Source organism: Myodes glareolus, chromosome 12, assembly GCF_982192425.1.
Source record: "Myodes glareolus chromosome 12, mMyoGla1.1, whole genome shotgun sequence".
Taxonomy (NCBI): Eukaryota; Metazoa; Chordata; class Mammalia; order Rodentia; family Cricetidae; genus Myodes; species Myodes glareolus.
In genome coordinates this window covers 13,634,114-13,661,151 of record NC_142037.1, presented here as the reverse complement: position 1 = coordinate 13,661,151, position 27,038 = coordinate 13,634,114, and the positions used below count along the sequence as shown (strand labels likewise).

Genomic DNA, 27,038 nt, shown 5'->3' with positions numbered 1-27,038 from the left:
ACTTGGCATGAGAAACTGGGCCTGAGGGGTTTAGAGATGTACTGTGAGTCTCCATCTAAATACAGAGCTCCTCATACATAGATTTGTGAAATCGTCTCAAGAAACTGGGCCTGAGGGGTTTAGAGATGTACTGTGAGTCTCCATCTAAATACAGAGCTCCTCATACATAGATTTGTGAAATCGTCTCATGAGCCCTGACCTGGGACTTTCCAAAGAGTTGAAGTGTATGGAAGGCTGGTCAGGAGAAACTTCTCAATGTTAGTAAACACAGAAGTGATGGGTGTGGGGGATAATGGAAACATCATGGAAGCTAGAGGAAGCCATTGTCCTCAAAAGAAACGGCAAACAAACCAGTGAGTTGGCTCAATGCAGAGACTGAAGATCATCCCAGGCCTGAACTCGTATCTCAGCTTTACATAGTAACACGCATTAGGAGAAATCACTACCTCTTGAAAAGTTCAGTAGTGGCTGACCTCCCATTATCTAATGTCAAAAGCCCAAGCTCCTCTACAGTGAACAAATCAATTTGACAAAGAGTCAAAGATCCACATGGTAAATTCCCTTCACTCTGCACTCTCTCTCCCTGGACAGGTGTTTGAAAACCACACAGACCTGATGAAGCCCCTGGTGAGCAGTCTCTGAGGCTGGACCTGTCACCATGTTTGTGGGGATTTTTTCATTATCCGCCTCCCCACCCCTGCAAGAAGGAAAGATGCTCACTTCCAAACCCGCTATGTTATGACATTTTCTCTTCTAGTGCTGAGCTGTGAGATCTAAAATGAATCAGTGCTAAAGAAACCATAGGTCTTATGGATGCCGAAAAGATCACTGTGGGAAACATCAGGAAGACAAACCTGTGGAATTGGGTCTTTCCTCCTGCAAAGGAGACCCTCTTGGGGAATTATTGGCACTCTTGTATTTGCTGTTGGGTCCAGTCCTGCACTCCTTTCTGCAGGGCAATAGACGGTATCATGGATACAGAGAAGATATCTGGATGCTCGTCCAAGACTTCGACAGGTCTTCCTCTCACATCCACGTCTGTCTGGATCTCCGAGGGGTTTCCTTCTGCCACATACGTTCTGTCACTTTGATGCAAGTCAAGAGCGTCTTCCAGACCCCTGACTTTTGACTGTAGGTAACTATATAGTTCACCTTTGGTCACTACCACCCTTAACATGTGGAATCGATTAATTCATTTTCTTTGCCATCATTATACTAGGAATTCCAGAATTTTCTACATGTAACCCCATCATAGATTTTTTAAAAGTGAAACTTGCTGGTCAAGAATATGGAGCAGCATTGCTTCTAATAAGCTGGGCATGCTACGCTGGAATTTAAGCTGTACTGTTGTGTATGGTGAAGGCTGAAAGTTTAGAGTTACTCCCCTTGGCAAACATTTTTTTTAAGGATTGCTTAAATAAGCAGTACAGAAACCAGATGTCATTTGGCAAGGGTATCTGAATGACCAAAAATTTGCTGTCTGGGTATTTTTTTCCTTTATAAAAACAAGAAAAATTCTTTGGATTTATATCATATTTAGCAGCTGTGAAACAGTGCAAACATCTGTTTGTACCTATGGGGAGCTGACCCACGGGGCCCTCCTCTCCTAATCACCAGCTCTCTCCAGCTCTCACATGCGCAGTGGACTGTTTTCTTTGCCGTTGCCTCCCGCACTTCAAAGATTTTGCTCATGTTCTATCAGCAGAGACGAGGAACTAATCCATTCATTATAAGACCAGATGATTAGGAATTTTATTGACACACGATCACAGCATTGTCTCCACCCAGCCTGTGCTGGGAAACAATCACATTTGCCTCTAGTTCATTTTGGAGTGTCTACACTTAATCAAAATAATTCAAGATTTACAAACTTCAAGCAAGATCGTAGTAAAGCGTACACGGTTGCGCACAAGACACATACCAGCCGTTTGCAGGACACGGTCTCTAAAAGGCCAGCTTAAAATAATTTATCCCTTTTATTTATATAAAAACAGATTTTATGTTGGATCTTATTTGGGGGTTTTCTATTAGAATTTTGCTATAGTTTTTTAAAGAACAATAATATTTCTTTTAAATATTACCACACTAGCACACCCAGGGGATATCAGTTTCTAAAGGCCAACATTTTTCCTGCACTTTATAAAAACAGGAAAAGTATGCTGAATTAGAATTGAAGCTTGCCAGGTCAAATCAACGACTTTATTTATACATTCTTTTATATATAAAAATATATGTGTGTAAAAAAAATCTGCCAAATAAAGCATTTCTATTGAAAAAAGAATCAGCTTCATTTTCTATATTAAGGAAAATTAATTTAAACAAAGTATTCTCACATGATGTTCATTACAAAGATGACATGGTCTACATACCAATTATTTATGAGAGTGACTTAATACTACTAATAAAAATTCATTAGTGACAATTGATTCTTGATTAACACATGCCTCCAACTGCCCCTATTCCTGCTGCATTTTCTGCGCTACATGTAATTAGTATTCTACTTTAGAAGCAAACACAGGTCATGTTATAGCTATATTTGCCCCCAGGAAGATGTCTGTTGTCAACTTCTTTATGTCACCAGGATGGAGCAGGAGGAGGATGTACTCAACCAATTAAAGTCTCTGGAACATTCAGGAACTTGAAGGAAACTGATAAGGTATAAACCCCCTTTCATCCACCTGAGTTCACAACCCAGTTGTAATTTGATGAGGCACTAAACAAGGGCTGGGCCTTTGATTTGTCTTATCCTTGTGAGCATTCTGGTATATTCTGAATCTGGGATCCATAAAACAAGGCTAACCCCAAAATGCAATAGAGGTTCTTGGGGTTCCAAGATTAGCTTCATTCATGGTCAAAGCTGGTCGGGGAAACTTTAAAAAAAAAAAAACTCCTTTCAAAATAATCTTTTAAAAAGTAAAGAAGGGCAGGGGTATAGCTCAGTCGTTGAGCACTAAGCAGGTCCTGAGTACAACCTCTGGAACCACACAGAAGATAAAAGCCATTCTTAATTAATTAATTAAGATTAAACCTTAATCAAGTTTAAGAAAATGTGTTACAAATATAATCAATCCATCAGAATAATCTTCAACATATCTTACCTACCTCTCAGCAATACACAATTCTGAATGTAGTATATATATATATATGTATATATCACATTTATACATATTATATATATACATTTACTAATGTCTTCCCACACATCCAAAGCCATTACTGTACTGATTTTGATCTTTTTAACTTTCATAGAAGTTTTATCTAAAATTCTAGGTATTAATTTAATAATTTGGGGGAACTCAACATTGTATTATGAGATTTTAGTATACACAGACCAAATTCATTAATTTAATATACACAGACCAAATTCATTTCCTTTCACTGCTCTATGTTATACTAATACATCAGTTTATTCATCTAGACTCCTCTTTACATTAATTACTCTCAGTACTGGTACAGGTGTGTGTGTGTGTGTATTACAGAGTGCAGTAAGCTCCGTAGTGGTGAGGGTTAAAAAAAAAACCCACCTAAGTAAAAGCAAGTCAAGCAGGCAGGGTTGGGAGAATTTCTGGGCCATGAATCAGCTAGGTCTTTAAGTTGTCCACCCGGTAGGCATGGAGTTTGAATCCATGTGGGCACCAAATGAAGAAGGACACTTTTGAATCCATGTGGGCACCAAATGAAGAAGGACACTTAAAAGAAATCTCACACTAGCTCAGAATTGAGAAGAATAGATGGTTATTTATTTTGGGGTAGACTCACAAATCAGAATCCTCTGCTGCGACGGAGAACAGCAACCAAATCCCACAGCCAGAAAAAAGGCCAGACACATGCTCTACATGGGCATAAATAGTATAAGAGGTCATGCCCCAGTGGGCGGGTAACTTAAAGGCCACTGGCTGTAGGATTTCCTACAGCACCTATAGACCAGCACTCAGGATATAGGGGTAGGAGGACAGTAAAGCTGAGGTCAGCCAGGGCTGGAAAACCAGTCTCAGAATAAAACAAAACAAAGACGTCAAAACCAGTATCAGTACACCTGTTCCCATCTAAACGGTTGAGCTGTCAGTCACCAGACTCCAACATGACTTTTCTCTCTGAGGCTCTGTTTGGAAAGTTACTTCCAGAGTGTTATACCACTACCCTGATAAAGACTCACACAAGTTTGAGGCTTCTGGCTTCTGCTATGTTATCCATACTGGGCCTTCACTGGGACTCCTCTTGGATATCCTGTTGCTGCCCTGTGTCATGGAGATCCTGAACCTTGGGTCTGGAGGACCAGTATCTTCACATGCCCCAGAAGATCATAGATGAGGTAGATGTTGGGATGGGCCAACTCATAGCCCTGGTTCTAGGCCTGGGCCGCTCCTAGGTTGGTTGGCTCTCGACTCTTGCTCATCCTCAGTACTAGGGTGAGCTCTCAAGCACCATCCTGGCTAGCTCATTCTATGCCAGTTCCTAGTAAGCCTCTAGGAACTGGGCCTGTTCTCCTGCTCTCATCCCTTGAGGCCAGCTCACCTAGGGTCAGCTCTGTTGTGTGGCTCAGGTCAGGTGGAGGACCAGTTCTCCTGAGTGCTGCAATCAGTGAGGGGCAGGATCAGCTTTCCCACACTCATGACCCTGGAACCAGTTTTTCCTGCCTAGAGTAAGTGGTGAGGGGCAAAGGGAAAGAGGGAAGGGGCAAGGGGGCAGTATCTCTTCTTCGCTGACACCACTGAGTGACAGATTACTACTGGCTAGCTCTCCCGCTCTCAGGTCTTCTTCGGGACTAGCTCTCCTCCGGAAATCCCGCCAGTAGGGACAACTCTACAGTGTTGCCCAGGTAAAATGCAGGGGCCGCTCTGGTGAGTGCTGCAGTTGATGAGAGGCAGGGATAGCTCTCCTGCCTGCCACAAGGCAGCATGGGGTGGGGGAGGGGTTCTCTCCACTGTATGGCAGCTGAGGGGTGGGATCCGATCTTCTGAGTGCTGCAGCTGGTGAGGGGCAAGAGGTGGAGGGCATCATTTCTTCTCCCATGTCTCCACGTGACAGACAAGGGATGCAGGGCCTGCTCTCCCAGTCTCCTGATAACCAGGAGCTTTAAAAAAAGAGCAGGTAAAGAACCTTTTGTCCAGTTCCAGAATTGTTCACCATACACCAGGACTGTGGGCACATAGCCTAGAGCTTGGCAACCATGTTTCGAGGACTGTAACCAATCAGAGAGTATGATCTCAGCACTTAGAAAGCAGGGAAAGGAACAATGGAGGCTTCTATGGCATTCTACCTGCACCAGTTCTTCATGAATGTGCATCTCCCTCCTGCCTTTCTGCTTTCTTTCTCCCCTCCTGCCTTCCTCCCTCCAGTCCTCCCTCCATTCCTTCCTTCCTCTTTCCCTTTCTTCCTTAAATGCTTGGTTTTCTACTTTCTTTTTTCTTTAAACTTGTTCTATTATTTGGCAATAGCACACTCTATAATATTTTTGCTAAAAATATCCCAGTAGCATATATCATGTACACATGTTGTTTATATTTACATATCTAGGTAGTATACTATTTGGTGCACTCCCCTCATTTTCTGAATAGACTACAGTTTCTTCTACAGCCCATTCTAAAGTATTTTTATCATAAGCAATGCTGCAATGAAGGTCCTTGTAAGCATTTCTCTTTCCATGTGAGCTTCTGTATAGACAAAAGTTCCTCTCTAATGTGTAAATGTTAGGGCTGATGTATCTATGCTACATAGCTTTCCCACAAAACTGAATGAAGGCCCAAGTCCATATAATTAGGTACATGTGAAGATACATGGATGTCTTAGAATTCTGTGTGCTTTGAGGGAAATATGGAAAAACATAATAAATTGGTACTGCAGATCTCAGAGAGAAAGTGTTTAGAAGAAAGGTGGTGAAAGGAGGGCTTGTTGAAAACACAAAGCTCATCCAGTTTGTGAGTCCAGTGTATGTGCTTGAAAAGTTGGAGTCCTCTTGCGTGTGAGCATGGGTGCACTGATGTAGGATGTGGTACTAAGGGCACTAAAAGCCCTTGGCAGATCTCAGGGGTGTAAATGAAGTCACTTAGTGTTCCCAGAACAGTTCTTCTTTCAGAGGCCTTATATTCGGGCTTTCTCCTATTTCTTTAGCAATTTAACTCAGTTCAAAAAGCTCCTTGCAGGCCAGCTGGGTACTTTGGAGTCCTTCAATGTCAGAGTGTGATGTCGTTGCCATGGCAACACAAGAGGTCACACATTCCAGACATCTATGACTTGTCACTTGACCCCTTTGTGTTGTCTTTGGGTATTTTCAATTGTAACCTGATCAGATTCATCAACATGTCCTTTAGAATGTTGAGATTCTGTTATCCTCAACTCAGGACAGCGTGGCATGTTTTTCTCTAAACTTTTAGAGTGCTAAAAGTCATCATGAGGCTCTGTGCCTGCTTGGGATTTACTTTAGTGTACAGTTTGAGTCCTGGCTCTGCCCATTTGTATATGTATGACCAATTAGCATCCTCCCAATACTGCTGGGACCATTCTTCCTTTGTCCATTCACAGATGGCACTGCTGCCCTATGCTAGTTTCTGAAACCTCAGCTAGGGGCCCTCCCTGAGACACTTCCATTTCATACAGGAAGGGAATGAAAAGAGGGTGTATGGGTGAGGATGGGTGGCTCTGAGCTGAGGAAGGTGGGAGGAGTCAGGCCTCACAGGCAGAACCACCGCCCAATCTCTCCCTCTGGAGGTGGGAGCGCACAGCATGTGGGAAGCAGCCTTCTCTTTGATATGAGGCAGGTTTAGAAATTCCTATTTCCTGGGACAAGGAATTAAGTAAAAAGAAGCATTTCTACCTGCTGATAAAATACTTATTGACCATTGAAATCTTCCCTGCTGGCTTCCATTTCCCCACTAGGCAGACATTCCAGCTCAACTCTATAACTCAGTGTGACAACTTGCTAGAGAATCCCAGAGCAGCCCATCCTTGTGAGTGGAAGCTGCCTGTTAATCAGACCCGCAAGCTAGTTCTACTTACATTCAACTTTGAGACGCTTTCTCTAATAACTCCCAGGCAGACCAAGGCACCTGGTCCTCTGCCACCCTACCATTCATCCAGTGGCCAACTCGTCTAGATCTCACTTGTCCTATAGAAAAGTCAGGGATTTGTCACTATTTGAGACGAGCTGTCAAATGTTTTATGTTAACACACAAAAGCCAAAGTGAACTTATTTTTGTTTGTATTAATTACATATTGAACTAAAAGTCTAGAGATGAGGGATTAAATAAAATATTACTAAAATTATCCTTGCCTATTTCTGTTTTCTTTTTTATTGTGGCTACTATAACTTGGCAGCTTGCCTTTGTGACTTGGGTTGTATTTTCATTGGCCTGTACTCTGTAGACCCTGATCCCTGCTCCCCCACCTGACCCTGAATGGTTTATGCGCCCATCACCATGACAGGCAGCTTCCTGGGCACAGTTCTACTATGGTTACTCCAATAACTCTTTTCAGTGACAAGTCTTCCACTCTGGCCAATCCCTGTCAGGTTGCTAGCATTCTAGCAAAAGATAATTTTCTTTTTTTACTTTTTAAAAGTTCCATATTTAGATCTTATTATTATTGTTCATAAAAGGTCTATAAATAGAAGAAAGGGGATTGGTGAATAAATTCAGATTATATCTTTAACTTGCAATGCTCTTTAAGATTTGGGCCATAGCCCGCATCCTTAGTGCCTGCCTTTCCAAGTCCTTACCTAAAACTGAGAAGTTCAACCTAGATGTCCTTGAGATGCTGGAGAACCCAACATTTCCTGTCAGTTACATTTGTACAGATTAGTTGTCACTCCAATTAGATCATGAACTTCTTATACACAAGTGATTAATTTTTTTATTCCATTTACAGCAACCTGTGCAATGATGATGAGACACTGGGTATCTTAACGAGCATCATTGTCCAGGACTTCTGTCTCGAGGATTAATCACTCGCTCAGGCAGATCCAAGCTTTGCAGAAGAAAAAAAAAAAAACATAAGCTCAAAAAATAATAGAAAAAAATATCTAATCCCCTCAAACTGCTACATTTTGTGGGAAGAAGGCTTTACTTTACCTATTTGGATGTGCACATTTGTTTTTAAAATGAACCATCTGTTACCTGAGAAATCTTGGTTAAACATTTCTTTATGCAAAACAAAGAATGTTGAGTAGTTAAATATTTTACCTCTGAGGCTAAAGTTAAAGGTTTTTTTGTTTTGCTCTGCTTTTCTACTATGACCATTTAAAGGAGAAATCAACATGTAAATGTTCAAAAGATTTCCAGTTCTGAAAAAGCCTACGACCTATGAAAGAATCGTGATAAATGTCAAACAGCTAATTAAATTAACAAGCATGGATTATTTGTCTCCTACTGGATGAGTTCCTGGTCTTCACTGAGATTCTGCTAAATGTAAGGGGCTCTCAGATAAAATGATAGAAATGGAAGACTAATGTCTCTTCTCAAGCAACTACAGTTCACTGAGGGAAGCCAAAGACAACTTTGTGAGTATTCACAAAAAATAACCAAACAACACTGACTGGGCTCTTGTTACATGCAATGTGCACAGAAAGCTTTATCATGAACACAGTGGTATAGGCCCTCCCGATATATGTTCAACATGACGTCCAATTAGGACCTTTGGATGCTCAAATGCTTAAGGAAGTGTTTGAAAAGGGAGGAAGGCAGGAGAAGGCAGCCAGGTGCCTGGCAACAGAGGCTGCACATTCTCTGACTGGAGAAAGAGAAAGGAGCACCTGAGATTTTCCTGGAGACCCCAAATGCAGGATCCTCTCTGAGGTCTTATTCTACCTGAAACTTACTCTGGTCTCTCCAGAACTGTCGCTTGACCTCTGAAGGGGAGCTTCAGAGGCCTCTGGGTACTTGCACTGAACATGCCTCTTGTGCACACTCCAGTTTCTAGAACATTTATTCAATAAGCACCAGATGCCTGGGCTACTTCAGACCTGCAGCCCAAGTTTGTCTCCACAGCTCTGTGACAAGCTGTCACTCTCCCTCACTACACCCAAGTTTCCCCATTTGTCGAGTGAAACCGTAAGTACCAACTACCTACATTCTTGTTTGACAGCCAATGAATAATCTACATAGTTAGTGTGCACTTGGTTAAGACAAAAAAAAAAAACAGGTAATGAACTCATGAAGGACTCACTGGGTCAGAACAAAAAGTCAAAGTAATGACAAATGAGAGGAGGACATTCTAGGAACTCAAGCAGAAGGCTGGGCCTCTGCAGATGTGTCGCCAACCATCATCACCCTTACTGACTACTGTCCACGTGGCAGGCTCACATTTATTCAAAAGACCCTCATAATCTTTTTTAGAAAGTCAAAATGTTGGCAAAGTTAGGTATCATGAGCAGTGTGACCTTAGCTAGTAAGTCACACACAGCATCACTAGGGAACAAAGTACATTGGCAACAAATGGCCAGAATCCAACCAGGGAGGCACCCAATATGCCTCCACTGCACAGAGATGAGCCTTGGCAGCACCAGAAAAGGCCTGGAGTGAAGCCAAGCTTTGGGACCAAAGGGAACATCGAGAATTGGGGTTGAGGAATGAGAGGCCGGCAGAGGCAGCGGATAACACGCTCTGCTGAAGACCTTCCTCATTGCCCAGCTAGTGTTGTAAGTGGGAAAGAAAGGAAGGGCAAGCACTTATTTTTACCACATTTCGGAGAGTGGTGAAATCAGCAGCACACCCTGTCTCGTGCTGCAGTCATGATTGCCTGTTAATATTAAGTGAAAGTGTTCCATAGTGCATTTGACCGATGGGTAAGGTTCAAATTCCAAGCACACAGAAACCAGGAAAGGCCACTCAGCCTAAGGAGGCGGTAGTGAACATAGGTTGTTTTCACCTAACTAGCAACCATTCCCTTTTCCTTGTCAGCAACCTGGTGTCCATGTGAACAGTACTCTGCGCTTCCCCTCACCTAAGTCCTGAAAGGTTGGATGCCATTTGCATAGTCCAAGGACACAAAGATGCCAGGCTTCTGCAATTAGTAGATCCCACACCTCTGATGAGAGTCCTTGGCTCAGGGATGGCAAGTGACTTGAACTTGGCCAATCTAATCAAGAGCTCAAGAGTCCGATTGAATTCTCAAGCCCATAAAAGGAGGGATCAGTCTGCTGGGATTGGATTTGTTAGGGAAGAGTTTCGTTAGTCACAGTCGTTTTCATGAAGAAAGTTTGCCCTGTTATTTGTACCTCTGGGTCCTTCAACAGTAAAAGGCCCACCCCTAGACTCTTTATGAGTACAAGTCAATGAATTTTGTCCCCTCCCAAATCTCCTTAAATTAAGACATTTGTTACTCAGGAAAAGGGTACTATCTGAGTAAGAGTAAGTCTTAAGTCATGTGCAGATCAAAGACCACAGATATTGCTACCAATTCACATCTAGAGTGAAGTGATTTTGTGAGTGTAAATAACAGGAGGACTGGGTGATGAAAGGAGACAGGTCCATGGCCAGAACAAAGAGCTCAAACAAATATGGCTACGGAGGGCTTTTAATAGTAATGAAACTCTTCAGGAGAAAATGATGTTGGAATATTTACCCTCTGAAATAGTCTGAGTGCACGGTCAGAGGTTGGGAAGGTAAATATGTCCCTAAGGAGAGAGAGGGGTAAAAACAACTCAGTCCCAAGAGATAAGTGGACTAAGGCAGGACTTAAACAGAAAACAGTGTTCCTATGTGGGGCACTGTTAGGGTAGTATTCAGTACCAAGGGGATTAAGGTCAAGGGTTTATCCAAACTAGGCTGGCCCTTGGTGAACAAACTTAGACAATCTATCTGAGACGAGCTTTTTATTAGGCTACCAGTGATTTTACTGATATTGTAGGACTGTTGGGGAATTCCCAACAATGCAAAACTTCATAATGTTCATAACCAAGACAGAGAAGCAATCAACTTAAGCACATAATTCCATTTTAATGTAAAAAATTAACCCTCTAAATAGTATCAAGAACTGAAAGATTCTTCATTGACACAAGTAGATTTTTGTTTCTTTTTTCTTTTTTAGAAAAAAAAACAAACTATCTTTTTTATTATACATACCAATCCAAATTCCCACTCTCTCCCCTCCTTCCATTCCTTCCACTTACCCCCTCCCACCCCACCCTTATCCACTCCTCAGACAGGGTAAGGCACATTGCTTTGGGGAAGGTCCAAGGCCCTCCCTACTACATCTAAGTTGAGCAAGTTATCCATCCAAAGAGAATAGGTTCCCAAAAAGCCACTACAAGCAGTAGGGGTAAATCCTGGTGTCACTGCCCATGGCTCTTTAGTCTGCCCCAGCCATGCAACTGTCAACCACATTCAGAGGGTCTAGTTTGGACCTATGCTTGTTCCTTCCCAGTCCGGCTGGAGTTGGTGAGCTGCCATTAGCTCAGGTAGACTATTTCAGTGGGTGCACCCATCATGGTCACGACCTCTTGCTTATAATCTCACTCCTCCCACTCTTCAACTGGATTTTGGGAGCTCAGCCCAGTGCTCCAATGTGGGTCTCTGCCTCTGTTTCCATCAGTTGGTGGATGAAGATTCTATGGTGATTTAAGATATTCATCAGTCTGACTACAGGGCAAAGCCAGTTTGGACATTCTCTCCTCTATTGCTTAGGGTCTTAGCTGGGGTCATCCTTGTGGATTCCTGGGAATTTCTCTATAGGCAGGTTTCTTGCTAGCCCCATTAATGGTTCCCTCAATCAAGCAATCTTTGCTTGCTCTCATCTCTGTCCTTTCTCCATCTCGACTACCCTGTTCCCTCAAGTTCTCACCCCTCCCCTTCTCTTCTTCTCTTCCCCTTATCCATTGCTGGTGGGAATGCAAACTTGTACAATCACTTTGGAATCACTATGGCGATTTCTCAGAAAATTAGAAATCAACCTACCTTAGTATCCAGCAATACCACTCTTGGACCAAAAGATGCTCAATCATACTACAAAGACATTTGTTCAACTATGTTCATAGCTGCATTATTTGTAATAGCCAGAACCTGGAAACAACATAGATGCCCCTCAATCGAAGAATGGGTAAAGAAAATATAGCACACTCACACATTAGAGCACTACTCAGCAGTAAAATTTGACATCTTGAATTTTGCATGCAAATGGATGGAATTAGAAAACATATCCTAAGTAAGGTATCCCAGACCCAAAAAGATGAATATGGTATGTACTCACTCATAAGTGAATACTAGCTATAAACAAAGGATATTGAGCCAATAGTTCATGATCCTAGAGAAGCTAGGTAACAAGGTGAACTCAATGAAAAACATATATCCTCATGGAAATTGGAAGCAGACAAGATTGCCTAACAAAATTGGGAACATGGGGGTTGGGGGAGAAGAAAGGATGGAAGCCAAGTAGATTTTACGATTCCTTGGGACTCCTCTGTTCTTGTCTCTGGGTTTTCTTGATTAATAGCAGTTGATCAGATTTATGGAAATGTCCTTGACTACTCTATGGGTAACAGAATGGGTGTGAATTAAGAACAAAGGCCACAAAGTCAAGATCTACTTGGTAGATAACAGTCTAGAGGAAGCACACTGGGAAGGGCTGACTGAAAAGGATCAAGACGATGCATCCATGTCCAGAAGCAAACAGTGTGTCTAGTCAGTCTTAGAACAGACCTGAAAGTGGCCGCGGGCTCACTGCAGACATTCCTCAGGGGCCCTGGCACAGCTGTGCTCAGGAACCTTTTCATATATTTAGAAGGTATACTTAGATGTTCCCATGATGGAAAACCAGTCAACAGAAACAGACATTCTAGGACATTCTTAGGTTCCATCATCTGAGCTTTTGTCCAAGGAGCTTGAGACCCCTCCAATTGTGAAATCAGGCTTAGAGGAAGCCATTTGTATCTAGGTATTAAAAGAAAGATCTAAATAGAGACAAAAGTGAGATGTGGCTCACTGCTATAATCCCAATACCCAGGAAGGCTGAGCAGAAAGACTGCCAGGAGTTCATAGCCAGTCTAGGCTACATAGTAAGTTCTAGGTCAACCTGAGCTACAGAGTGAGGCTCTGTTTCAAAAAAAAAAAGCATAAAAAATTAAAGTGAAGAGAGGTGATAGCAATTGCTACTTATACTGCAATAGAAGTTAAAACAGGATAATGTGAATTACCCGTAGACAAAGTGGAATGAGAAGATGAAAGGGCCCCGAACATGCTACAGAGAGGAGGATGGCTAAATCACTGCCGGGGGGGGGGGGGGGGGGGGTCCGGAAGTGAGGAGGAAGCCCAACACCTGGTGTTTCCCCAAGTTGCTCTAAAGCGGTGGTTCTCAACCCCTTTGGGGGTGACTCTTTTGGCGGGTGGCATATCAGATATTTTCATTACAATTCATAACAGTAGCAAAAAAAATCAGTTATGATGTAACAGCGAGATAATTTTGTGGTTGGGGTCACCACAAGATAAGGAACTGTATTAAAGGATCACAGGATAACAAGGCAGAGAACCACTGCTCTAAGGAAATAGTTCAAGCAGAGAGCGTGTAAGTAGACTGAAAATGTGTCTAATTTTGGCAAAACCTGGTGCTCGACCCTCCACCCCTGGATTGATTTCAGGCCCTCCACTCACTCGGTAAGATTGAACTTCGGAATGACAACTGTCTGTGGAGAATTATCTCTTAAAGTCAAACTGTAGGTGACTCCAAAGCCACCTTTTATTCTACGATTTGGAGAATAACTACAATCCCCTTTCAGATGCTAAACGCAAAAGGCTTAGTTCCTGTGCATAGCACTGGTGACTTCCAGTGCTCACGTGTCTTTTGTGTTTGCCTATTTGTGGGTTTGACATTGGCAATGACGGAAACTCTCAGTGTTCAGTGGTGTTCTTGCAGATATCAAGCCCACCCAGAACAGAAGCAACAGAGAGCTTTCGGAGCCGATTCCTTCCTAGGCCCCTACTACACTTAGGTGACTTTTTGTCCCTGCTGTAGAATCTATGGGTTTTTCAAACTTTCCTTGATTTGTGTCTCCTGATTTCACAGAGGCCAGGCCCCTCTCTTCAGTGAGCCTTCGTCACCAGGACCTATCATCCTGCCTAGCACTCGGAATGTGCTGAGTAAATGTTTGCCCGATGAATGGAAAGTTGCATAATTTTCTGTTAATTCATGAACAGGGGATCAGGAAATTCCATCTCGAAGTATTCTTTCATCATAGACTGTTAAATACTGTTTAAATAAAGGATGTGGTTTATCCATGTTTAAGTTTTAGGTCCATATTCTATGGAGTTCATAAAATCTCATTCCAATACAAATGATCTAAACCACGGGTGCCTTGGGTTTTCCACCTATAAAGTGAGAATGGTGGTTCTGATTTCCTTGGTTCTGCAAAGAAGAAAGGAAAGCTCCAAGCTCTGCTGACTCAGAACAACACTCCCTGGGTTGACACTCAACCTCGTTCTCATTCCCAGATTGGTTAGGAGGCTGTGGGGGTTCTGCTTAGGACTTGGGGTCAGCTGGTGAGTGCCCCTAGAACAAGGGCTAAAGATGAATCCTCTAATCATGCCATTCGTTGACTAAGAAGTTCTTGTGTGGGTGCTGATTGCTCTTCTAACAGACTGTGTTAATGTGCCTTGAAACACTCACTGTGTAGTAGGAGACAGACTGAGAGGAGGAGAGAGCATCCTCACAGAGACCAGTAAGAGGCAGAGATAGGGGGGCCTGCCTGTGTCTGGAAGGGCTGAAAACAGCGCCTGAGGAAAGACATCAATGACAGTTTCTTGAGTAGGAAACCATGAGGTCATTCTGATCGTAGAGAAAAGGAGAGCAGATACAAAACAGTTACCCTGACAATAAGTTCTCCTCAAAAAGCAGAAGGTACCTAGAACATGGAGTGTGATAAGAGTGGCCAAGGGGTCCAGGTCATGATGGGTGTGCACGTCAGAGAGACACGGTCTAAGCATCACTGTTAGTATGGGTGTGCACATCAGAGAGCCACGGCCTGAGCATCACTGTTAGAACGGGTGTGCACGTCAGAGGGACATGGCCTGAGAATCACTGTTAGGACAATCATCTTGGCAGTGTGCAAAGTCTGAACTAGAGACATTAGCTAGGAAATGACTACAGCGATCTAGGTAAAATGTCTTGAAATGGGGAGGTTCAAGACAACAGGGTGTTTGAGAAAAAAAAAACATTAGGGCTTTCCACTGGTTAATGAAGGGAAGGGGATGGAGAGAAAGAAAAGCAAGTAAAGTACTATGGTTAGTGGGTTGCGGAATACCAGAAGAGCATTCACTCGGGTTGCCCAGAATGTTTGATCCCACAGCAGAGGTACCAGAAGTCAGTGCCATGGATTCTAGGGTCAGAGATTAAGATTCAAGGGCACCCTCTCAACATCTCCATGGTGTTTACAAAGGTGTCTAGCCTCTTTATGCCTCAGTTACCAAATGGTAAAACTAAGGTAGTAACAGTAAACAGTTTACACCACTGATGTTAAAGAGGGTCCCAGGAATCAAACTCAGTTCAATCAGGCTCAGTGACAAGCACCTTTACCTGTTGAACCATCTCCATGACTCTGCTTCTTCCTTTCAAAGAGTGGGATAGATATGTTTTTTTACACTAAGCACATAAAATGTACTTGCTTTTAATTTCAATGGCTTAAATGAATCTCTGCAAAGGTGTTTAGTATACCGTATGAAAGTCATTCTCCAAGGTGAGCACTTACCACTGGCTTCTTAACCATGGACTGTAGCCTCCTGGAAACCTACACTCTACAGTTCCACATATGATAGAGGATTAGACTAGACCCAATCCAGATGGTACTGCCACTTGGCTTCCTGTTACACACAACTCTTGTAAGCTATCTCCAACAATTGCTAGAATGGACTAATAGTTAAGTGCACGGGGAAGACATCTCTGTGTTCAGCATGGGGCTTGGTAGCTAGGAATTGCTTGTAAATTGTGGTTGTAGATGCAAGCTCTCATTTCACATCGCTTTTATGCCTAGCCTCAAAAAGCACCATTTGTTCTAGGCTGATATGCACATATTCCATCTCTACGCCCTAGCCAACTTCCCTAAGCAAAAATATTTTTAGCATGATTCATACTTTATAAGCCTTTCAAAGAGAAAACTCAACGTGTTTAATGCACCAATCATAAAGAGAAGGAAGTCAGTTGGATGAACCTGGATGGTGGGCCCACATTCACACAGATAAGTTTCTTTATATACGCTGGTAAACGAAGATGTTTGGCCATGAAGTCAGTCAGTAGATTGACCACACTTCTGAGCCCAAACCTGAATATAGCTGCCTTGACAACTGGACACAGCATGAACTAGCCCAGCTGTGTTTATAAGTATCTGTGATTTAATGAACCTTGTGAGATTGAGCACACATCCCACTGAGATATAAAACAGAAAACAGAACACTCCACTCGGGCCAGGAAAGCAGGTAGGCTAACTGCAGACCTTCTCCTCTCCCTCTGTTCCTCGGAATCAAATCCCCAGTCTCGTTCCCAGCTCTGTAGCAGGGCACCTACTGCATCTCCCCTACCTCTTTGACCCCACATCCAGTGGATCACATAGACCTTCTCCAATCCTCTTTCCCCCAAGTCATCACTTTATCCTGCAGCACGACTAATAAAAACCCAAAGGCAGATCTTGGAATTCAAGTTCCGAGAAGCAAAGCAGGCAAACACTAGAGAGCTCTTATGTCTATGAAATCTTCAGACTGAAAAGAGAATGAGTTCCTGTCTCATTCCACCTTATATTCCTCTCTAGTGCTGGTATTTAAGACATGCATCACAACTGCCCAGCCTCTATGGCTAGCTAGTGTAGTTGCTGGGATTAAAGGTGTGTGTCACCACTGCCTGGTCTATATGACTGACTAGTGTAGCTAGCTTTGCACTCTGATCTTCAGGCAAGCTTTATTTGTCAGATCATAAACAAAATACCACTATATGATCCCAGTCCCCAACTCCAGCAGGCAGTCCCTGAGAAGCCACAGGCCTCTCCACCCGGGGAAGCAGGTAGCCTAACAACCAATCATTATTCTCCCTCCTCCCCTCCAAATCCAGTCCCCCAGCCTCATGCCCAGCTCTGAACGTCACTACCTGGTGTGGTCTCCCCTCACTCTCTATCCCCAGTCCCAGGGGACCAAGCAGGTCCTGGTGGAACACCCAGCCTTAGTCCTTCCTGTGGAACCTTCTCAGCTACGAGGGATGTCTTCTAACCCCATACCATTCTTAAAGGTCAGCTCCCAACACCTAGGAACACATTCTACCTGAAACCCCAGTGACCACAGCTATCAGGATCCTGGAAGAATTTCCTACCATCTACCACTCTCTCCTAAGAACCAGCGAGGCTAGCAGAAACCAAGGTCTAAAACACCAACCCAACAAAGACAAGTCCAGATATCAGCACCCAGAATTAGAATCTTCCCAAACCCAGATGCCAAGACATCAGCATAAAATAACAAACAATAACAGCCAGGACAATATGTCTCTACCAGAGTCCAACAACCCTGCCACACTAGGTCCTGAGCATTTCAACACAGCTGAAGCATGAGACAAAAACCTTAAAATAGTCTATGAATATGATAAAGGTCCTTAAAGAGGAAATGAGTAAATTCTTTAAAAAAAAAACAAAAACAAAAACATGAAAGCCAGGCAGGGGTGGCATACACCTTGGGAGGCAGAGGCAGGCAGATCTCAGTAAGATCTTCAAAGTGAGTTTCAGGACAGCCAGGACTGTTAAACAGAGAAACCCTATTTCTAAAAACAAAGCAAAACAAATGTGAAAACACAAACAATAATAGGAAATTAATAAAAAACAGTTCAAGACCTAAAAGCAAAAATAGAATTAATAAAGAAAGCCCAAACTGAGGGAAATGAAAATTTGGGGAACTTGAAAAGAAATCACAGATGCAAGCCTCATCAACAGAACACAAGAGATAGCAGAGAGAATCTTGGGTATTTAAGACATGTTAGAAGAAATGATAGCTATGCCAAAAATGTGAGATACATACTTACACACACACACACACACACACACACACAGACACACACACGTCATGTAATATTATATATAATAAATTTTATACATCTACATGAATATGTATATAATAAGATATCCTGGCACAAAACATCCATGAAATTTGTGAGACTGTAAAAAGATAAAATCTACAAATAATAGGAATAGAAGAAGATATCCAAGTCAAAGGCACATAAAATATTTTTAACAAAATCATAGAAGAAAATTTTCCTAACATAAGAAGGAAATGCCTATCCAGATACAAAAGTTCTACAGAAAATCAACTAGACTAGACCAAAAATATTCCATTTTCATGTAATAATCAAAACACAAAGAAAGCTCTTGAGAGCTGCAAGAGGAAAAGGCCATGTAACATATAATGGCAGACCTATTAGAATAAATCCTGACTTCTTATGGAGACTCTAAAAGTCACGAGGACCTAGACATGTGCTCTATAGACTCTAAGAGACCAGAGATACCTCCCTAGACTGCTATACCCAGCAAAAGTTCTTTCAGGGGTATTTTTTAGGGGTTCTTTGTATAACCCTTAGTGTCCTGGAACTCACTCTGTATACAAGGTTAGCCTCAGAATCTCAGATCCATTTGTCTTTGCCTCTTGAGTGCTGGGATTAGAGGTGTGAGCCACCACTACTTGGAAAAAAATTCGATCACAATACATGGAGAAAATCAGACATTGTATGATAAAACCAAATTTAAACAATATCTATCTACAAACCCAGTCCTACAGAAGACACTAGAAGGCAACTTCCAGGAAAACACTAATAATAATAATAATAATAAATAATAGTAATAATAATAATAATACATAATCCCAGACCAGGAAATAGAAAAGGGGAAACATCTTGGTATTGACACAAAAAACAGACAGGAAGATCAATGGAATCAAATCGAAGACCCTGATATCAATCTACTCACCTATGAACACCTGATTTTTGACAAAGAATCTAAAAATATAAAATGGAAAAAGAAAGCCATATTCAACAAGTGGTGCTGGCATAACTGGAAGTCAACATATAGAAAGATTCAAATAGATCCATATCTGTTGTCAAGCACAAACCTAAGTTCAAATGGATCAAAGACTTCAACATAAAACCAATCACACTGAACTTCATAGAAGAGAAAGTAGAAAGTAGCCTTGAATGCATTGGCACAGGAGACCACTTCCTAAATATAACCCCAGTAGCACAGACACTGAGAGCAACAACTAATGAATGGGACCTCCTGAAACTGAGAAGCTTCTGCAAGGAAAAGGACACTGATGGGAAACCTCCATCAGCTAATGACCTTTAAGAGGTTGAACCAGGTTAGGGCGTGATCTTTTGGGTACCCAGAGAAAACTACCTGCCCGTCCAGGGCTCCTTTTCTCTGGTTCCCACATTACACAGCTGAGGTTGAACTTCTTGTTTCAGTTTTGTGAGTTTGCCCCCTATAAGAAAAAAAATGTAATTAAAATCTTTTGGGATTAGCTTGAAGTTTTTTGACCTGCATCCACACCCCAACATCTGACACTTGATTCATGGGTCATGACGTCCCACACCAGGACATGGTTAACAAGACAAAATGGCAGCCCTCAGAATGGGAAAATCGGCAACCCCACATCTGACAGAGGGCTTATCTCCAAAATACACAAAGAACTCAAGAAACTGAACAGCAAAATATCAAATAATCCAATTTTAAAATGGGGTACAAATCTAAACAGAAAATTGTCAACAGAAGAAATTCAAATGGCTAAAAGACATTTAAGAAATTGCTCAACATCCTTAGCCATCAGGGAAATGCAAATCAAAACAAGTTTAAGATACCGTCTTACACCTATCAGAACGGCTAAGATCAGAAACACTGGTGACAACTCATGCTGCAGAGGATGTGGAGAAAGGGGATCACTCTCCATCACTGGTGAGATACAAACTTGTACAGCTGCTTTGGAAATCAGTATGACAATTTCTCAGAAAATTGGGAATCAATCTACCTCAAGACCCAACAATACCACATTTAGACATATACCCAAAGGAAGCACACTCATACCACAAGGACATTTGCTCAACCATGTTCATAGCAGCATAATCCATAATATCCAGAACCTGGAAAAACCTATCTACCCCTCAACAAAAGAATGGATAAAGAAAATGTAGTACATTTACACAGTGGAGTACTGCTCAGTGATAAACAACAACAACAACAACAACAATATCTTTTTTTTATGATTTCTTTCTCCAGTTTTTTTTGTTTGTTTTTTTTAGAAAGTAATTTCATTAAATTATAAAAGATTCCATTTCCGCCCCTCCTCCCAACCCCCTCCCACTCCCCCCACTCCCCCTCCTCCTCCCTCTTCATCCCTTAGGGCAGTCAGGGTTTCCTGCCCTGTGGGAAGTTCAAGTTCCTCCCCCCTCCCTCCAGGTCCAGGAAGGTGAGTATCCAAACAGACTGGATCCCCAAAATCCAGTATATGCAGAGGAAACAAGTCCCAGTGTCATTGTCAATGGCTTTTCAGAAAGACTCCATGCCAGCCACATTCAGAGAATCTGGTTGGATCACGTGCTCGTTCAGTCCCAGTCCAACTGGCCTTGGTGAACGCTCATTAGATTAGTCCCTTTGTATCAGTGGGAGATCGCATCCCTCGCAGTCCTGATTTACTTTTTCATTTTCTTCCTCCTTCTGCTCCTCATTTGGACCCTGGGGGGCTCAGTCCGGTGCTCCAATGTGGGTCTCCATCTGCATTGCCATCCATCGTCAGATAAAGGTTCCCTCTGGTCTTGCCTTCTTTGCTCACATTCTCTTTCCTTCTGCTTCTCGTTTGGACCTAGGGAGTTAAGTCCAGTGTTCCAATGTGGGTCTCTGTCTCTATCTCCATCCATCGCCAGATGAAGGATCTATGGTGATAAGCAAAATATTCATCAGTATGGTTATGGGCCAAGGCCAGTTCAGGCACCCTCTCCTCTGTCCAGAGAACAATCTGGGGATCTCTCCTTGGACCTGGGATCCCATATATAATCAAGTCTTCTGTAAACCCTAAAATGACTCCCTTAGTTGAAATATATTCTTCCCTGATCCCATATTCATCCTTCCTCCCTCCCCCCCATCCCAGGCCACCGAGCTTTCCCCATTCCTCCCTTACTCCCTTCTCTCTAACACTCTCCCCTTCCAACAACCCTCCCACCCCCCCCATGCACCCGAGGTTACCTGGGACTCTTGTCTATTTCCTATCTCCTGGCGGATAGCTAAATAATCTTCATCAGGTTCATCTTCTTATTTAGCTTCTCTAGGATAATGAATAATAGGCTCAAAGACCTTTAATTATGGTTAGAATCCACTTACGAGTGAATACATACCGTGTTCCTCTTTTTGGGTCTGGCTTACCTCACTCAGTAAAGCATTTTCTATTTCCATCCATTTGCATGCAAAATTCAAGATGTCATTGTTTTTTACCGCTGAGTAAAACTCTAATGTGTATATGTTCCACACCTTTTTTAACCATTCTTCTATTGAGGGGCACCTAGGTTGTTTCCAGGTTCTGGCTATTACAAATAGTGCAGCTATGAACATAGTTGAACAAATGCTTTTGTAGTATGTTAGGGAATCTTTAGGGTATATTCCCAAGAGTGGAATTGCTGGGTCCTGAGGGAGGTTGACTCCCAGTTTCCTGAGAAACCGCCACACTGATTTCCACAGTGGCTGCACAAGTTTGCATTCCCACCAACAATGGATGAGTGTTTCCCTCACTCCACATCCTCTCCAGCATAGGCTATCATTGGTGTTTTTGAGTTTGGCTATTCTGACAGGTGTAAGATGATATCTCAAAGTTGTTTTGATTTGCATTTCCCTGATCGCTAAGGAGGTTGAGCATGACCTTAAGTGTCTTTTGGCCATTCGAAGTTCATCTGTTGTGAATTCTCTGTTCAGATCAGTACCCCATTTTTTAATTGGGTTAATTAGAGTTTTAGTGTCTAGTTTCTTGAGTTCTTTGTATATTTTGGAGATCAGACCTTTGTCTGATGAGGGGTTTGTGAAGATCTTCTCCCAGTTGGAAGGTAGCCTTTTTGTCTTACTGACAGTGTCCTTTGCTTTACAGAAGCTTCTCAGTTTCAGTAGGTCCCATTTATTCATTGTTTCTCTTATTGTCTGCACTCCTGGGGTTCTGCTTAGGAAGTGATCTCCTGTGCCTACATCTTGTAGACTACTTCCCACTTTCTCTTCTATCAGGTTCAAAGTGGTCAGATTAATGTTGATGTCTTTAATCCATTTGGACCTGAGTTTTGTGCATGGTGATAGATATGGATTTATTTTCATTCTTCTACAGGTTGACATCCAGTTATGCCAGCACCATTTGTTAAAGATGCTATCCTTCTTCCATTGTATACCTTTAGCTCCCTTGTCAAAAATCAGGTGTTCATAAGTTTGTGGGTTAATACCCAGGTCTTCTATTCAATTCCATAGGTCGACTTCTCTGTTGTTATGCCAATACCAAGCTGTTTTCAATACTGTTGCTCTGTAATAGAGTTTGAAGTCAGGGATGGTAATGCCTCCAGAAGTTCCTTTATTGTAAAAGATTGTTTTGGCTATCCTGGGTTTTTTGTTTTTCCATATAAACTTGATTATTGTTCTCTCAAGGTCTGTGAAGAAGTTTGGTGGGATTTTGATGGGAATTGCATTGAATCTATAGATTGCTTTTGGTAGAATTGCCATTTTTACTTTGTTGATTCTCCCAATCCAAGAGCAGGGGAGGTCTTTCCATTTTCTGGTATCCTCCTCAATTTCTTTCTTCAAGGACTTAAAGTTCTTGTCAAATAGGTCTTTCACTTCCTTGGTTAGAGTTACCCTAAGATATTTTATGCTATTTGTGACTATCATGAAAGGTGATGTTTCTCTGATTTCCCTCTCTGCTTCTTTGTCCTTTGTGTATAGGAGGGCAACTGATTTTTTGGAGTTGATCTTGTATCCTGCCACATTACTAAAGGTGTTTATCAACTGTAGGAGTTCTTTGGTAGAGTTTTTGGGGTCGCTTATGTACACTATCATATCGTCTGCAAATAACGAAAGTTTAACTTCATCCTTTCCAATTCGAATCCCCTTGGTCCCCTTATGTTGTCTTATTGCTATTGCCAGAACTTCAAGCACTATATTGAAGAGGTATGGAGAGAGTGGACAGCCTTGTCGTGTTTCTGATTTTAGTGGAAAGGTGGTGCGGGAGAATTATCTGTATTCTGTCAATCATGTATTTTAATAAAACGCTGATTGACCAGGCAGGAAGTATAGGCGGGTCAACCAGACAGGAAGTAGAGGCGGGGCAATGAGAATAGGATAAGGCTAGGGAGGAGGAAACTTCCTCAGCCACTCCTGTGCAGACCACCGAAGAGACAGCATGTAACCTGTCCAGCTGAAAAAGGTACGGAGCCATTATGGCTAACATAGATGAGAATAATGGGTTAATATAAATTATAAGAGTTAACAAGAAGCCTGACCTAATGAGCCAATCAGTTTATAACCTAATGTAGACTCTGTGTTATTTTCTTTGTTGCTTGCTGGCTGTTGGGGTACCGGAAGGGACAGAAACCCCAACAAGCCGGCCCTCATGCTACATATGGCGCCCAGACGTGGATAACTGAATCCACAGAAAGCCTGAGAAAGCTTGGAAAAGAATAGAGTAAAGTATGGCTTCTTGGTGGCAGCAATTTCTCAGGTCTACTTTGCTTGCTAGAGGCAAGCAAGCGCTCTCATCTGAGAGAGGCTTCCTGACTCAGCTTTAGCTGCAAAACCTTGCAGCTCTTTAAAGAGGTCCTGCCACAAAACACTTAAATGTTGTTGATGAAAAGCTGAACGCATTCTTTTCAGTTTTCAGTCGTAGCAGGAAAAAAGCTGCATTGTTTTACAATGCCGGCTTTCTGGGCTGTCCTGACAGGGTAATCTCTGACTCTTTCAGGCAGGCAGTCTGACTGAGTGTGGTCTGTGAGCAGAATGCTCCAGCTTACTTGCTAGCAAGGACCTTGAAACGCCATAGAGTTGTGGCAACAAAAATGGCTACAGCCAGTACCTCCGCAGAGGCTGGAAAGCTAAGGATCTAGCCGTCAAAGCCATGGCTTTCCGTATTGTTTTGTAAATTAAAGGCTCCTGTGGTCAGAAAAAGAGAGATAGACAGTAAAAAGAGATTCAAAGACAAAAAAAACCTCTAAATGGTTTATAGTGTGTTAAAAATAAATGCAGGATAAAAGTTAAAGTTCTTAAAGTAAAAAGAGAGGAGTTGGGTGTGGTGTTACACACCTTTAATCCCAATGCCTGGGAAGCAGAGGTACGTTGACCTCTGAGACTTTAAGGGGCAGAGGTAGTTGACCTCTATGACTTCAAGGTGTGGTAGCACACACCTTTAATCCCAATGCCTGGGAGGCAGAGACAGACAGATCTCTGAGTTCAAGGTGTGGTAGCAAACACCTTTAATCCCAGCACTGGGGAGGCAGAGACAGAGGATCTCTGTGAGTTCAAGGACAACCTGGTCTACAGTGTTATTCCAGGACAAAGATATACAGAGAGCCTGTCTCAAAAAGTAAAAGTAAAAATAAAAGAAATAGAAGTTAAAGTAAAGCCACACAAAGATGGAAAATACAAAGAGAATCTTGATACTGTATGCCATTATGCTCTCTTTGAATTGTTTGAATGCTGAGGAAGGAGCAACAGCTGCTAAAGGACTGTTGTTTATAAATGCTGCTGAACTAATCCAAGAAAGGTATTTTGAAAATACCTTGGCTTCAAAATTGAAGTCAAAAGGTATGCTACTTTGGAGAAGAGATTCTGCTTTTGTTTCCACAGAAAACGAGAGGCTCTGGATTCATTCAGAGTTAAGAAAAATCATCTTTGACCAAGGGAGGCCACCTGAAAAATCTCCGATAGGAACAGATGGCCCAGATGACAGAGTTCTACATCCAGAACAGATTCAAGACTGCTGCCTGAGATGATCAAGACTCACAGGATACTCCAGTCATGACTTGATTATAACTCTAAATTTTCTTTAGGTCCCCTTAAGACTATCAGCGCCCCCAACCAGCAGGAAGTAGCCTGAAATACTACGCCCACATTCCCAACAAATGGACTATGGGTATTTTCCTTTGTTTAAAAAAAAAAAAGAGGGAAATGGTGCGGGAGAATTATCTGTATTCTGTCAATCATGTATTTTAATAAAACGCTGATTGGCCAGGCAGGAAGTATAGGCGGGTCAACCAGACAGGAAGTAGAGGCGGGGCAATGAGAATAGGATAAGGCTAGGGAGGAGGAAACTTCCTCAGCCACTCCTGTGCAGACCACCGAAGAGACAGCATGTAACCTGTCCAGCTGAAAAAGGTACGGAGCCATTATGGCTAACATAGATGAGAATAATGGGTTAATATAAATTATAAGAGTTAACAAGAAGCCTGACCTAATGAGCCAATCAGTTTATAACCTAATGTAGACTCTGTGTTATTTTCTTTGTTGCTTGCTGGCTGTTGGGGTACCGGAAGGGACAGAAACCCCAACAAGCCGGCCCTCATGCTACAGAAAGGCTTTGAGTTTCTCTCCGTTCAATTTGATGTTAGCTATCGGCTTGCTATATATTGCTCTTATTATATTCAGGTATGATCCTCGTAAACCCAATCTCTCCAACACCCTTATCATAAAGGGGTGTTGAATTTTGTCAAATGCTTTTTCAGCATCCAATGAAATGATCATATGGTTTTTTTCTTTCAGTTTATTTATATGATGGATTACATTGATAGATTTGCGTGTGTTGAACCAACCCTGCATCTCTGGGATAAAGCCCACTTGATCATAATGGATGATTTTTCTAATGTGTTCCTGGATTCGGTTTGCCAGTATTTTATTGAGTATTTTTGTGTCAATGTTCATGAGTGAGATTGGTCTGCAATTCTCTTTCTTGGTTGTGTCTTTGTGTGGTTTTGGTATCAGAGTAGCTGTAGCTTCATAAAAAGAGTTTGGCAATGATTCTTCTGTTTCTATATTGTGAAATACATTAAGGAGTATAGGTATTAGCTCTTCCTGGAAGTTCTGGTAGAATTCTGCATTGAAACCATCTGGTCCTGGACTTTTTTTGGTAGGGAGATTTTTGATAACAGCTTCTAATTCTTCACGACTGACAGGTCTATTTAGATTGTTCACCTGGTCTTGGTTCAACTTTGGTATATGATACTTATCTAAAAAAATGTCCATTTCTTTTACATTTTCCAACTTTGTGGCATATAAATTTTCGTAGTAAGATCTAATGATTCTCTGAATTTCCTCTGTGTCTGTGGGTATGTCCCCCTTTTCATTTCTGATCTTATTAATTTGCATGTTCTCTCTCTGCCGTTTGATTAGTTTGGAGAGGGGTTTGTCAATCTTGTTGATTTTCTCCAAGAACCAGCTTTTTGATTCATTGATTCTTTGGATTGTTTTCTGTGTTTCTATTTTGTTGATTTCAGCCCTCAGTTTGATTATTTCCAGTCTTCTAGACCTCCTGGGTGTATCAGCTTCTCTTTTTTCTAGAGCTTTCAAGTGTGCTGTTAAGTCTCCAATGTGTGCTTTCTCCATTTTCTTTAATTGGGCACTTAGTGCTATGAACTTTCCTCTTAGGACTGCTTTCATAGTGTCCCATAGGTTTGAGTATGTTGTGTCTTTATTTTCATTAAATTCAAGGAAGACTTTAATTTCTTTCTTTATTTCTTCCTTGACCCAGGGGTGATTCAATAGTTGACTGTTCAACTTCCATGAATTTGTTGGCTTCCTGGGGGTGGCACTGTTGTTGAATTCTAACTTTAATCCATGGTGGTCTGACAAGACACAGGTGGTTACTAATATTTTTTTGTATCTGTGGAAGTTTGCTTTGTTACCGAGTATGTGGTCAATTTTTGAGAAGGTTCCATGAGCAGCAGAGAAGAAGGTATTCTTTCCTATTTGGGTGGAATGTTCTATAGATATCTGTTAAGTCCATTTGATTCAATACCTCCAATAATTCTCTTATTTCTCTGCTAGGTTTCTGTCTGATTGACCTGTTCATTGGTGAGAGAGGAGTGTTGAAGTCTCCTAC

At 42.0% G+C, this 27,038-nt stretch overlaps 1 long non-coding RNA gene across 5 annotated transcripts in view; it reads right to left on the bottom strand.

Annotated features, from left to right (window-relative positions):
• Positions 1–27,038, bottom strand: part of LOC125397570 (uncharacterized) — a 55,892-nt gene that overhangs the window by 7,976 nt on the left and 20,878 nt on the right. For 2 of the 5 annotated variants that reach the window (XR_015739380.1, XR_015739379.1), the window contains 2 exons: positions 19,334–19,418; positions 11,889–11,993 (listed from right to left, as the gene is read on the bottom strand). The exons of 1 other annotated variant lie outside the window; for it this stretch is intronic. This is a non-coding gene — a long non-coding RNA (uncharacterized LOC125397570). The remainder of the gene's footprint in view (positions 1–11,888; positions 11,994–19,333; positions 19,419–27,038) is intronic. 2 more of the 5 variants (XR_015739381.1, XR_015739378.1) reach the window with 1 other exon arrangement.